We start from the raw sequence: 12,617 nt of genomic DNA, 5'->3' as shown, positions 1-12,617 counted from the left end.
CTCGTATCATGCAACATTAAGTAAAATATGGTTTCTTTGAAACTTCAGAATTTTTACAAATAGAAGATGAAAAAATACTTCAGAATCTGACTGTGTTGATTAAGTTAATATTGCTTTTCATATGTATGTTAAAAAGTGTTTTAGGAGACAGGGTAAGACAATTAATTACAAAAGCAAATTTTAACACAATCACATTTTCATTTGAATTCTAACAGCCTGTATTTTCACCCTAGAAAAAGATTTTTTTCAACATATAAGTTACCATGAAGCTACATTTGCCGACCATGTAGTAGATAACAGAAGGGTTATGCTGTGTTTCTTACATGAACCCACCTTTGACTCTGGCTTGTTTCCCAAAGGAATCTGTATCCTGTTTCAAGTATAACTTCCTATGTTAATACCAAGTGTATTTTTTTTTTCTCAAATGAAATAAGCATCAAACGGCAAATGGCAGAAGTGCTTTTTGTTCTACGAAGTTTATTAAGCACCATAAATCTTAAAAGTGAGCACTTTTTATGCAATGAGAGTAAGCTACTCCTAGAATTTGAACCCAAACCACTGAATCCAGTTATGGCACCTTTGACAGTGCTGCACTGGTCAGGGACAATCTCCCTCTCTCTCTTTTTCTGTCTCTCAGTATTGATTCCTGCGCGACCAAAGTGTATGGACATTCACGGTACAATAAAAGGTTTGCCATTTTATATAGCTGCAGTATGACCCAGGAAATACATGTACTAGGTTGTCCACTTTTGTTTCCAAGTTTGATCCCAACACCATGTTGGGACTCTAAATACCCAGCTTGCGGTGCTCAGCATGAAGACTTCTGAGTATTTCCAAGACATCGAGATGTATGTCTACATTTCTGTCTCTTCTTACAACCCGTTTACAGCAGCTATGCTTCTATACAGTTTTTTTCTCATGTCTTCCTCCTTTCTGTAGAGTTGCTGACACTGTCTTCAACACTGTATTGGCCTGGTTATGTATGATAACCGTTTTTTGTAATGGGAAGCAAAAGTTTATGACTCCTTCAGCAGTAAGATTGCTAATCGTACTATTGCCAACGTTAAGTACATCTTTTCACCGTATGCTGCCATCTGCTGCCTCGCTCTTGTAAATGAAGGGCGCTGGGCAGGGACATCAGGCACGCACCGCGTCAGGCAGTCATGCCGATTAAAACATTTCATAATCTAGCATACAGACTTCTCATCTTTACCCCCCCCCAAAAAAAAAAAAGCTTTTCCTCTTGTACAGATGCATTCCACATACCTACAAGATACGATAAACTAAAGGTTGACATTTTTACATTTTCTGTTGGAATGGAATGAAGTTTTAATGGAAATTGTAGTGGATGGGGATACTTTTGGAAAGGTTAAAAAAATTTTCACTTAGTCATAAAAAGAATTCATTTTACAATAATGGAGGAAAAATTCAGCTCTTAATGGATTTAAGATGTTTGGAAGATTTTTAGATCAATCACTTGAACTGTAAGTTTCACATTAGGAACTCCTCATTTTGTATTCACACATGCAATAAGTTATTTGTACATTAAGTGGTGATATTCATAAAAATCATATCCCATTTTCAGCCAGCTATACAACTACCGACACAATGTAATGTTAGAACTGCATGTGTACTGCCATAGGAGGCATGTGCATTCGAGAGCATTAAGACCATTATATTAGAGTGCTATGGTTCCTCCTGGCATGTTGCTTATTCCTTCAAGTGGACCCAACTAAGAGGCAAAAATACTGCATGTTGCACAGCCTCCCTGGAAGATAATCTCTGTTTGTTTTGCAAAATCCAAAGTGGTTTTCATTTTTCTCACTTTATTCAAGCCTCTTGTGTTTGAGAATAGGAAACAACTTCTTCTCTGTAAGAAAAATTCACGTGAAGCTAATAATCGTACCTGAAGTTGTCAATATTCAAGTAGTTCAGTAGAAAAATGTGAGCAGGGGTGTATTTATATTTAAAGGCATCATGCTTAAATGTGTTACAGCCTAATGTGTTATGGTTATGGCTGCCTATAACAGGCTAAGAGGTCAAACTTCTTCAAGATCAGCTCAGACCTGTGAACACATCTTGCATCTTTCCTGCATAGCTAAAAAAGCTGAAGGAATTATCATTTCTGGTCACTGTGTAGACCACAGTGTAACTGTGGTAGGGAATCTAAAAACTGCAATCTGGGCTCTCTGACATCCTGTTTGCAACTGGGCTTGGGCAAGACATTTCCCAAGCCTGTCAGAAAGGAGGGGCAATCCATGCTTTGCACTACTATTTCTTCACTGCAAGTCAGATTTACTGACACTTGGAAACAAATCTGTTATGTTCTTGCACATCAGCACTGCATTTATTAGTACTGCCATATCTATGTGTGACAAATGGAAACTGAAATCTATGACTGGAGGAATTTTATTGTGTTGCTCTCAGAACCAATATCCTTCTCTGTAGCTTAAATTTAAATCCTCAAGGGTTAATAGCAGGAAATAATTTATGTTGTTGTCAAATGATCACAAGCAGATGCAGAGAAAAGGAGCTTTCCAGGTTGTCTAAGAACAAATCATATGAACATCAATCATGTGAATCATACGAGGTCGTACAATTTAAAATTTCAGCCTCAGTTTAGTTTGTTTCTTTAAACTTCATTCTGCAATCAGTTAAATGCATTTTTTTACACAAGTTAATCTGTTTAAATCAGTAAGACCGTGCATGTCAGAATTGTCACATGCATGGGTATGTGGATATGTTTTTTGCAGAATTAAGGCCTTGTGTCAAAGCTAAAGGTTTTAATGATCAGAATGAATTACCACAAGGAGTCAGAATACTTCTTCCCAATACCATTACGCCTGGCATCTTAAATACAGACAGAAAAACCATAAGTGACCTTTCCCAAGCATCAGGAAATTTTCCTTACGCCTACTATGACTGTATTCAAAGAGGTGACTCATGCTGCATTAATTACTAAGTAATCGTTATGTAGACATACCACAGGGCAGCCTGAGTTTGCATTCAGGCTCATAACATAAATGAGAGTCATATGTCCTCCAGTTACAAATGAGTGTGTGATGCCTAGAAGAATTGCTGGTGTCCCATCTTACAAAAGTCAAGAGACTCAGTTCTATGTGTCGATTATTTGACTGCCCCAATGGACCAGTAAGATAACATTGTGACTTCAGTCCTGCCAACTACTGTGGTCTAAAAAATGTGTCAAGCTTCTGCATGAAAATGATGATAGGCTGAATTTCAGTGAAGAAGGTGTCTGGAATACAGGAATATCATAAGAGCCGGAATAAGAACAAGTTCAGGATGACACTCTTAATTACTGTGAAACTGGAAAAAAAAAAAAAGGACGTTTTCTATTTAGCTTAAATAGAGATGTTCTAGAAAAACATACAGGTAATAAAGAATAAATTACTCAGAACATTTCTTTTGGATTTTAGTACTTTTTCAGAAATAATGATAGCCAAAAAAACCCACACCACTGACTTACGTTTCTATTTCTGACTTACTGCTATGAATCCCAGGATTGTCTAGGCAACAGCTGAGGCTCATTCTACAAACAGGTAGACATTAGCAAAAAAATTCTAAGAAAACTTATGGAGTTTTAATATTACTTTTAGGTAAATGTACCAGTATTTTTTTAATGAGGAATATTGTTTTTCATGCAAAATTAAATAAATAACACAGCTTAAGTATTGGAAAAAACATTTGTTACCCTAGGTTCATATTCTGAATAACATAGTTCGATCCTTGCTATTTGAAAACAGGTATTAATGAAGATTCATGTGATAGATTACTGACTTGGGTTTTGGGGAATGACTGTTTTGTATAATACCTAACAAAAAGATTGGTATGCATAAATAAATCAGTTTTAGTTGTTAATATTTAGAAATTAGACATTTTGATTTTGATAACCAGATGCTTTGACTGAAAAGAGAAGTGTAAGTAAATATTTGTAAAAAGTCACCTATTGACTAGCATATTGTTCCCAAACTGTTGTCTGTTTTGCGAAAGAAAAGAAGACATTGATGCAGACATCGATTTTCAAGTGATTACAACTGACAAAAAAAGTTGGTTTATCTATTATCCATGGATAAAATAACCTTTATAATTATTTGCACTCCTTTCAATCAAATAGAGGCCTCTCATGATGTCATACTGCCAGGTGACTTGTCTTCCTCAAGTAGTTTATGGATATGCACGTACTGTCTGATTTGCTAGCACCTCCCAGGTGAAAATTAGAAATGAATGACTTATTTCTTCTAAAAGCTATTTTTAGAATAACCCTTTAACCATTAGGTTAAAGGGTTACCTTAACTATTATGGTGGTAGAAACAATGGGTGGACATTATCAATGTGAATAATTCGTGCAGAAATGGGAGATCTGCGGAAGAGTTGAAATTTCCTTAGTACAAAACAAAGAGCCTAGACTTGCAAAACATAACAAATAACAAATTTTAGATGGGCTAAATTTTACATTGACACTATGTTGAATATTCAGTTTTATCAGCCATAGGCTGATTTAGCAGATTAGCAATGTTGATGACAGGGATCCAGCCTGTTTTATTAGGTATAAACCTGTGAAGGAAGCAAGCAAAATTCAACTTTGTGTAAAGTTTGGTGCATTTACACTTTTTTAAAAACTATTAAAGCTTATCTAAAACTGTTGTTCTTCATAAATAAATGTTTCTTTCATAAGAAATCAGTAGGAGAAGACTCAGTTTCTCTAACTGTTCAGAAGTGGTAGGTTTGATAGAATGACAAGTTATCAATATCTTTTTTTAACTTAACTCTGATATGAAGCTGGTTGAGTCTGAATTTTTGAGAGCTTGTTGGGCTTTGATTTCCACGGCAATATGATCTGAATGTCACACGCTACGTGAAATGTTCCCATTTGTTCTTCAGTTTTATTGCCTGATAAGTTTAGTGCAAGTCGCTCTTCTGTGCTCTTCCATATGGACTGAGTTGAATCCTTACCAAGTTTCCCCTTTTTTTCTTGAAGTTACTTAAATATGTTTAACTGTATGTCAGTATGAAATTTTAACTCTTTTTCAGCACCTGCCAAAAAAAGCTTACATGACATTTATATCATTGTGGGTTTTTTAAAAAAAAAACTTTGTAAATTTTCTCTGTCAGCATATAATCTATATAGTGCATCTCTGCATTTAAGAACTCGAATCCCATAATCCATCTCAGAATTGTTATTGAATGCATTAACAAAGATAGCCAAAATTTTTAAATCTCTGTCAGTTAGAAGCCTGGGAGGGGAAAATTGCTGAAAAAAATGTAAACTCAGTCTTAATGTCAACAGCGTAAAGAGTTTATTTTCCCTGGAGAAAACCAAAGTTCACTAAGCAGTTTTATTAATGGAATTCTTTTTGTTCTTTAAATTGCTATAATGCAGAGGTATATACAGCTGAATGGGGTTGCATTAGTTTTGGTATGAGTCAACACTTGCAAAGGAGATCGCTGCAGATGGTGATGATTGGTATAGGTGAGGTAGATAGGGAGTAATCACTTACCACTTCTTAAAAACAAAGGACAATCTTTTTTTAAAGGTTAAATCTGTGGAACTCATTGATATATTGAAAGGTAAAAGTAAACTGGTCTCAAAAAGTGCTTGGACATTTTTTGGGAAAAAGGTTTTAACCCATAAAAAAAAAAAAAAAACAGATAGAAGCTTCTGCTCATTATCATTACAGTCCTAACGACAGTCATGTAAAGAAATCCTAATGCAGGCGTTGCACATGAGTCAAGAGCCCCAGTTTGCCAACCTTGTTTGTTGGGCCTATGGATTGCAGTATGTGCATACCCTATAGCTGCCATTGGCATTGTCATGTTTTTATACACATCCTTTAATCTATTGCAGGACTTGGGGGAACAAAAATAGTCTAGATTGATCCAATACAACCATAGGCATGCTCTGAACCACAGACAGCTGGACATGGAAGCCCTTACTACATGGGCTCTTTCTCTTACATGGAAGCTATTTCTCTTGCATAGAGCTTTATCTCAATGTAACTTCTCCTAGTGACACACGCCTTCTCTGTTCATCCCTGATAGTGCATTTCAGAGCAAGTCATAAATCGCAAACATTACTAGGAAACTCTGTTGAAAAGAAGGAATCTGAAATCTCCTGTTAAAATTGTACTCAATGTATTGCATCAGTTATTACATCTGTGCATCTCACCATTTTTAGAATTCTGTCTCTTTGAAAGGAAACAATTGAAAGATATGGTGGGGGATAAATTTCACCACATGCAGAAGACTAGCATAAGGATTTTTAGTGATTTAAGTCCTTAAAATAGTGTTGAAGAGCATCTTACTGTGTTGAAATGAGCTGAATATATTCTATGTAAAAACCTTTAATAAACACCATGGAAACAGAAATAGTCATAGATTTCTGACCGTTTCCATCCTGTTCAGTAATAACTCAACAAGATATCTCAAAAATCTCCAGAACAAAGGAAAGAGGGTTCCAGAAAATGTCAGTAGGTCCCCTTGCTGCACAGAGTTGGAAAGGGAGAAAGCTGCTGGAGACTTGCTGCAGAAAGCTAAGTTGCAGACTTTCTGGGAAATGTGGCTGGGGGATTTTAAAGCTGTGAAAAAACTTGAACTTTTTGCCAGTAGACCAATAGGTGGCAAAAAGCTGCAACTTCATTCAGTCCAACAGTGTTGCACAAGACTTTCATCTAGGATAAAGTGTTGTTAGATGCTGAATTGTTGGTTAACTTGTAATTTGCCAAGGGCAAATTCAGCTTTGGGTTTGAAGCTCTGTGAAGAAATCCATTGTTCTCTATCGGACTCTGTGAGTGCTCATTACGTCTTGCTAGGAATTAGATCACTGAGAGAAGCCGTCAAACTAAATAGCATAGATTAGATTGAAAAATCATCTTGTGGACTGATAGCCACAAGACCCTTACCTTATCCCTCAACAATTCAAGAGAAGTGCTAATCTCCAAAGTTATAGTAACTATTAGTGGCTATTTAAACTGCTATTAAAAATGATGTTCTGACAAGATTAGAATTGTTCTATTTATTATAAAGTAATGTTACTTACTGTAAAACTGTTTTCAACTAATCTCCTAATATTCATATCCAAAAGTTTGGTGCTTGATGGGACTTTGGCCCAGGTTGAGATGTTATGAAATTTGAATGCCCGTTGGCAGAATTGTGTATATAAAAGAGGAAAGAGCAGAATGATTTTTAAATGATGCTCTACTTTAGCTTAGTTATACTCCTGAATCTTCAAAGTGGTCTTTTTTTTCAGTTTCTTCTTTTTTATTTTTTCCTTTTTTTTGTCTTTTTCCTTTTTCTTTTTTGTATCTTCTTTCTTTTTTATCTTTCTCTTTTTCTCCTTTTTAATTTTCTCCTCTTTTTCTTCTATTTTCTTTGACATTTCCACCTTCCTGACTTTTATTCTGGATTTGCAGCTTGCATTAAAGTCAGGACAGTTATTAACACCACATTGTACCCACCCAGCTCCAAAGACACCTTGTCTTCCCCACGGTCCATGGCTGTCTTTCACCAGATCAGTCCCAGAAAGATCACTGGCATGGCTGTGCAGCCACAGCTTCGCCTATCCCTATAGGTATCCGAATTCCTTCTCTTCTTATATGCAGCTGGATAACATGTCTACCTGTGACTTGAACAAGGTAGAAGAAATCTTGGCATTTATAACAAACATACGTATTAGATGTTTTCCAGACCATGGGCTGAAGACCAGTGCCTTTGGGGGACAAGTACATCACTAATAATTGTTATTTATGCTGTCAGTCTTGATAGTACTGAATTCAGCCTCCATGAATCCATGTCTCCACTTGCAGCTGTGGTTATTTTAAGCATGCTATCGCCTAAGTGATTTTTTGGGGATTTGTGATGTCTGAAATAATGTGCATTAAGCTGAAGAGGGAATATGCAAAGCCTCAAGAAAGAATAGCTGTATTAAACGGAAAAGAAACGATGTAATATGTAAATATGCCTTTTGGTGAGAATTTCCTGTGTTTTATCTAAGAAAGAATTTCAGGCTTGAGTCCAAGACAAGTAAGGGAGCGCAGAATGAGGAGACAAAGACACAGAATTTGAGTTAGAAACGTGACCACAACAGTTTAATCTCTCTACCAGTAGATGGAGAGCACAGGAAAGTAGAAACATGCAGATGAAGAAGGAAGAAAAAACCCTTGCATCAGCTTCTTGAAGGGGGTGAGAGATGGAAGAATAAAAAAGCAAGAAGGGATGGGGTGAACAGATTGCAAAGTAGGAGAAAATTGGAAAAACTGGGTCCTAATGGGTAAAGAGGAAATTACAAGACCTAAATTATCAGCCTGGTCCAATCAGCTTGTTGGTAGTGAAAAAATATCTAGATTATCTTCTTTCATGCCTTGTACACAGTATTCTTTACTCCTGGAACATGGTTTGAAAACGTGGCATGAATAGTTTGCATTACTGGAATGGAAGAAATCCATGTCTGCCTTTTCAAGCACTTTTCCAGACACAGACATGCTGTGAGTGACATCATGGAAAACCATTTCTTCTTGATCTTTACATATACCTCTCTCATAAGGAATTCTCTTGTTCCTGCACTCTTTCTCCCACTCTCTTGCCCTCTCTGTCTCTCACTCTCTGCTATGTCTCACTTTGTGCTTTCTTTTTCTCCTCTTCTTTTTCTCCTCTTCTTTTTCTCCTCCTCCGCTCCTCTTCAAAGCCATGGTGGGAGCAAGGGAACTGGTTAGCTCTCTGTTTAATAGTTGAAAGAGCTTGGTTTGGGGTTTTTTAATGCACAAAATTCCTCTCAGTAAGACATGCCACACATTCTGATCTCTCCCCTTCAGGCAGTTACACACTATTAAATATGGGGTTGGAAATGACACGCGTCTGGAAATACAGAAATGAAACAGCCTTCCACTTTCTGCACTGTACTATACAATGAAGGTGTTGTAAATTGTTAAATGAATGGCATGGGCTTCTAGTTTGTTGGGCTTTCTATAAATAGAAACTGTACATTCCGGTGTGTTGCCATTTTTTATTTTCTTCAGATTAACTACCATGCTTTGAACCTACCTGTGTTCTAACATAAAGATTAGCAAATTTTTAAATTTGCCTGGTTTTACTTCCTAAAACATAGCTTGCACTGCACTCTGAAATTTTGTTCTGTGTACCTTCTTTTACCGAACCATCTTTATGGTATTTTTGTACTACCTTTATTTTAAAAGAGTACAACCTATAATGGTACTTGAGGTATTCCCTGTAATCTACAACAGAATAAATAGTGAAATATGATTATTGTATATTAAATAATACTGTACACATTACATAGAGATTAATAGTTAATGTATTGCCATGCACAATACAGGAAGGCAATCAGGGTACTGCTTGAGATGGAAAGCATGGAGATCCTTCGGTCTTCCAGTCATTCTGAAGTTCTGGGTTCCCACTCTGAGAAGACAACATTGTCCATATGTGAATGGCACTGAACTGGGAAGTTTATTCTTCCACAGTAGTTTTCCATAGGTGATCAAAAACCCCACACAAGAGGCGGATGGTGAGGAATTACAGTCCACTGAGACTGAAGACTGCAATGTGAAAACAAAGTAGGATTTCATTTCTGAGAAGGGAATGGAGTAGGTGACAGACTCAATCTCTCAGTACTCCATGATCCTGCAGAATGCTACCACTCTCTTGACAAAGCTGTAACTCTCAGTCCAGCATGTTTTATATTGCTGTAGGATAGCCTTAGGAGTGTTCAACACAGCTTATGAGTATTGATGAGTAAATGTGAGATTAGATAAATGTGAGATTAAATACACCATTTCTTTAAAATGTGATGAGTTTCAAAGCACCTCAAATGATTGGCCAAGGTACATCTCCTTGAAAGGTTCCTGAAGGAACCTTAAGATAACAATACTTAAAATTCAGCATTTGATGCGGTTGGCAGGTTTAACTAGAAAAAGTGAAATTCAGTATAAACCTTTCAGCTGAACAGGAGCAATGAGTTTATTTTCACAATAAACTCATCTGGTTGATATGTTAAATGAACAAAAAGTTCAGCAATTCAGTATCTCATTGGAGAATTAGTGGGGTGATAGGCATAAGGCAGATAGCAAAAACATGACAGAGAGTGATACAGCCAATTTTATATCCACCTTCCAAACCATTAAAAATGAGCTATGTTGGCTCATTGTGGAGCCAGTCACATGCAGTTTTTCTAATTCTTGTTTTGCTGTTTTGCCAATACAAAAGCAGTTCAAGAAAGAACCAGTTTTTCTGTTTCCATCACTGAGTGATGTTTCAACATGCTTAGGGATTTTGGAGTGTTTTGAGACCCCTGTATTCTTAGGAGAGGAAAAAATCTTTAACGAGTCTCTCACATTGTTTAGAACATCCTGTGGATAATCTCTTGGAAATACAAAAATTGTAAGAAGGGGGAAAAATCAGAGCACATATACTTCATGTTAAGAAAAGATAGAGATTTATTTTTTAAAATTCTGAGATTCTGGGTACTTAGAAGCTATCCTGCACTTCAGGAGGACTTGTAATTATCCAAAATTGTTTTGTTCATTAAGCCACTAGTTAATAATTTCTGAAAATTACTAGAAGGACAGATTTTTTTAAAACCATTTAGACGTTTAAAGGCAGAAATAGACAGCTGCTGTGCTGAACATATACAAGAGCCCTACGTGCCACTGAATATTGTGATTTGTATCTCATGTGACCTCCAGGACTAAGATGATTTCCAGGAAGGAAAACTCTTTTGCTATATCTGCTTGTGTTAACTCTGTAGCTGAACAGTTTTCACTAAGTTTTACGCTGCTGCATTGCTTTTGAAAATGCCTTGGTAGTGCCTTGCTTATGTATTCAGTAATCTGATTATAGACACTGAAAAACTGAATCTGAGTGCTCTTCCAAAACTCTTTGCTAGAATGAGAAATTCTCCAGGAATTACCCCAGCTAAGGAAGCAGGAAGGCAGAATAATTAAATTCTTCCTATGATTATCTTATTACTTGGTCCTGATTGCTCAGAAAAAGGGAGTGAGAGAGGGAAGGGAGAATGAATGTTAAAATGCACACTACAAGTAGGAACTACCTTCTTGCACGTAAAGATCAGGAGAAAAGCGGTAGGACTACTTAGCTGAATCTGGCTTACATATCAAAGTAAGCTGAAAGATGCCACAGGTCTCATTACATTTCTGAATAGAGAGCACTCTTCTTATTTGAAGTGAGTTGCCTCTTTCAAAGAAATATAGACAAGCTTAATATTTTATTTTATGACTTCTGCACACTTTTTTATTTACATATCTACTTATGATTACCTATCACTGAAAATCTTTAATTCATTAAGTATTCCATTACAGCACTGAGGCTACCTCAATGGCAGAAAAAACATTGCCAAGAAAAAAGGGGCCCAAGGAGTTATATGTTCTCTTCCTTGAACTTTTAAGGAAGAAGAACTTATCATTTCTGCCAAAGGCCTAAGTTCTGCCTTGGAAGCAAAATTCACAACAAAACGTTCAGAAGTCTAATTGACTTTATATGAAAAGTCCTCTTTTGTGGACAACTTAGACATTTGTGAGTCAATGAGGTTAGACTTATAAGTACTTTTGAAAGTGGGTGTCTCCGCTTCTTTTCCTCTTTTTCTTTTCATGTTCCAAAGACATTTGTACTCTTCTGAGGCAGTTCTTCCCTTCATCCATCTGAAAACAACATACAATACTAGATTCAAAGCAGAGTTTTCTCTATTATGGGCTGAAGTTTGTGCACACATAGAATGCAGGTAGTTTTTCCACAGTGCTACCATACAGAATCTCTGATAATGTTTCCCCGTCCCAATATTTATAGAAAAATTTTCTTTTTTCCCTTTTTTTTTTTTTTGTGGGTCCTTTGACACACCTATTGGAAAATGTTTAGCTGATAGATGAGATTATTTGCCAAAGGAATTTTGAAGACCAAGAACATTTGAAAAGCGAGACCTTGAGTCACTGAGACAGACCCGATCTGTCTTGTAGCTTTATTCAGAATTTCACAATCCTTGCTAAACTGCAAGATAAGGGCCAAAGGCAACAAACCAGCAGGAGCCGACTCAGAATGTGCCAAAGTTCATACAACGGTTGCTTTAGGCTGGAGTTTTTTGACCCTTAATCACTCAGGGTCATCAGCAGTTGTGCTGCAGGGCCCTGCAGAACGTGAGTCCGATCAGATCTCCTGCTGCTGCTGTCCAGGCTACTGGGTGGAGTGAAAGCTGGGGTACACGAATTCCAAGGCAGCATTTCATGGGTGTCTGCCTGTCAACATGCTCTTTTAGACTACCATCCTTGTGTAACGCGTGTGTTTTCTAATTCTAAACTTCCTTAATCTCTTGCAAATGCTGTAGGTAGAGTTAATCACTGTACAGGCAGAAGATCCCTTCCAGTTAGCGTACCTTTTATGCTTTCAGTACCATGTTTTAGCATTATTTGATATTAGTGTAAGCACATACTTATACAGTTTAAGTTTTAAATCATTTTTTGTTAAGTCACAGTGATAATATTGTCAAGAAATGCCCTTTCCCTGTTAAGTCTCCTTTTGACTATTAGTATTACTTTTAATGACCGCGTTGTAATGAGTATGCTAGACTGATGTAAAGT

At 36.7% G+C, this 12,617-nt stretch overlaps 1 protein-coding gene across 1 annotated transcript in view; it reads left to right on the top strand.

Moving 5' to 3' along the window:
* Positions 1-12,617, top strand: part of LOC104624309 (rho GTPase-activating protein 7-like) — a gene marked incomplete at its 3' end in the record, with an annotated part of 67,945 nt that overhangs the window by 49,493 nt on the left and 5,835 nt on the right. The gene's annotated exons all lie outside the window — the stretch shown is intronic.

This window comes from Phaethon lepturus, unplaced genomic scaffold, assembly GCF_000687285.1.
Source record: "Phaethon lepturus isolate BGI_N335 unplaced genomic scaffold, ASM68728v1 scaffold3427, whole genome shotgun sequence".
Lineage (NCBI taxonomy): Eukaryota > Metazoa > Chordata > Aves > Phaethontiformes > Phaethontidae > Phaethon > Phaethon lepturus.
This window is presented reverse-complemented; position numbering and strand designations above follow the sequence as displayed.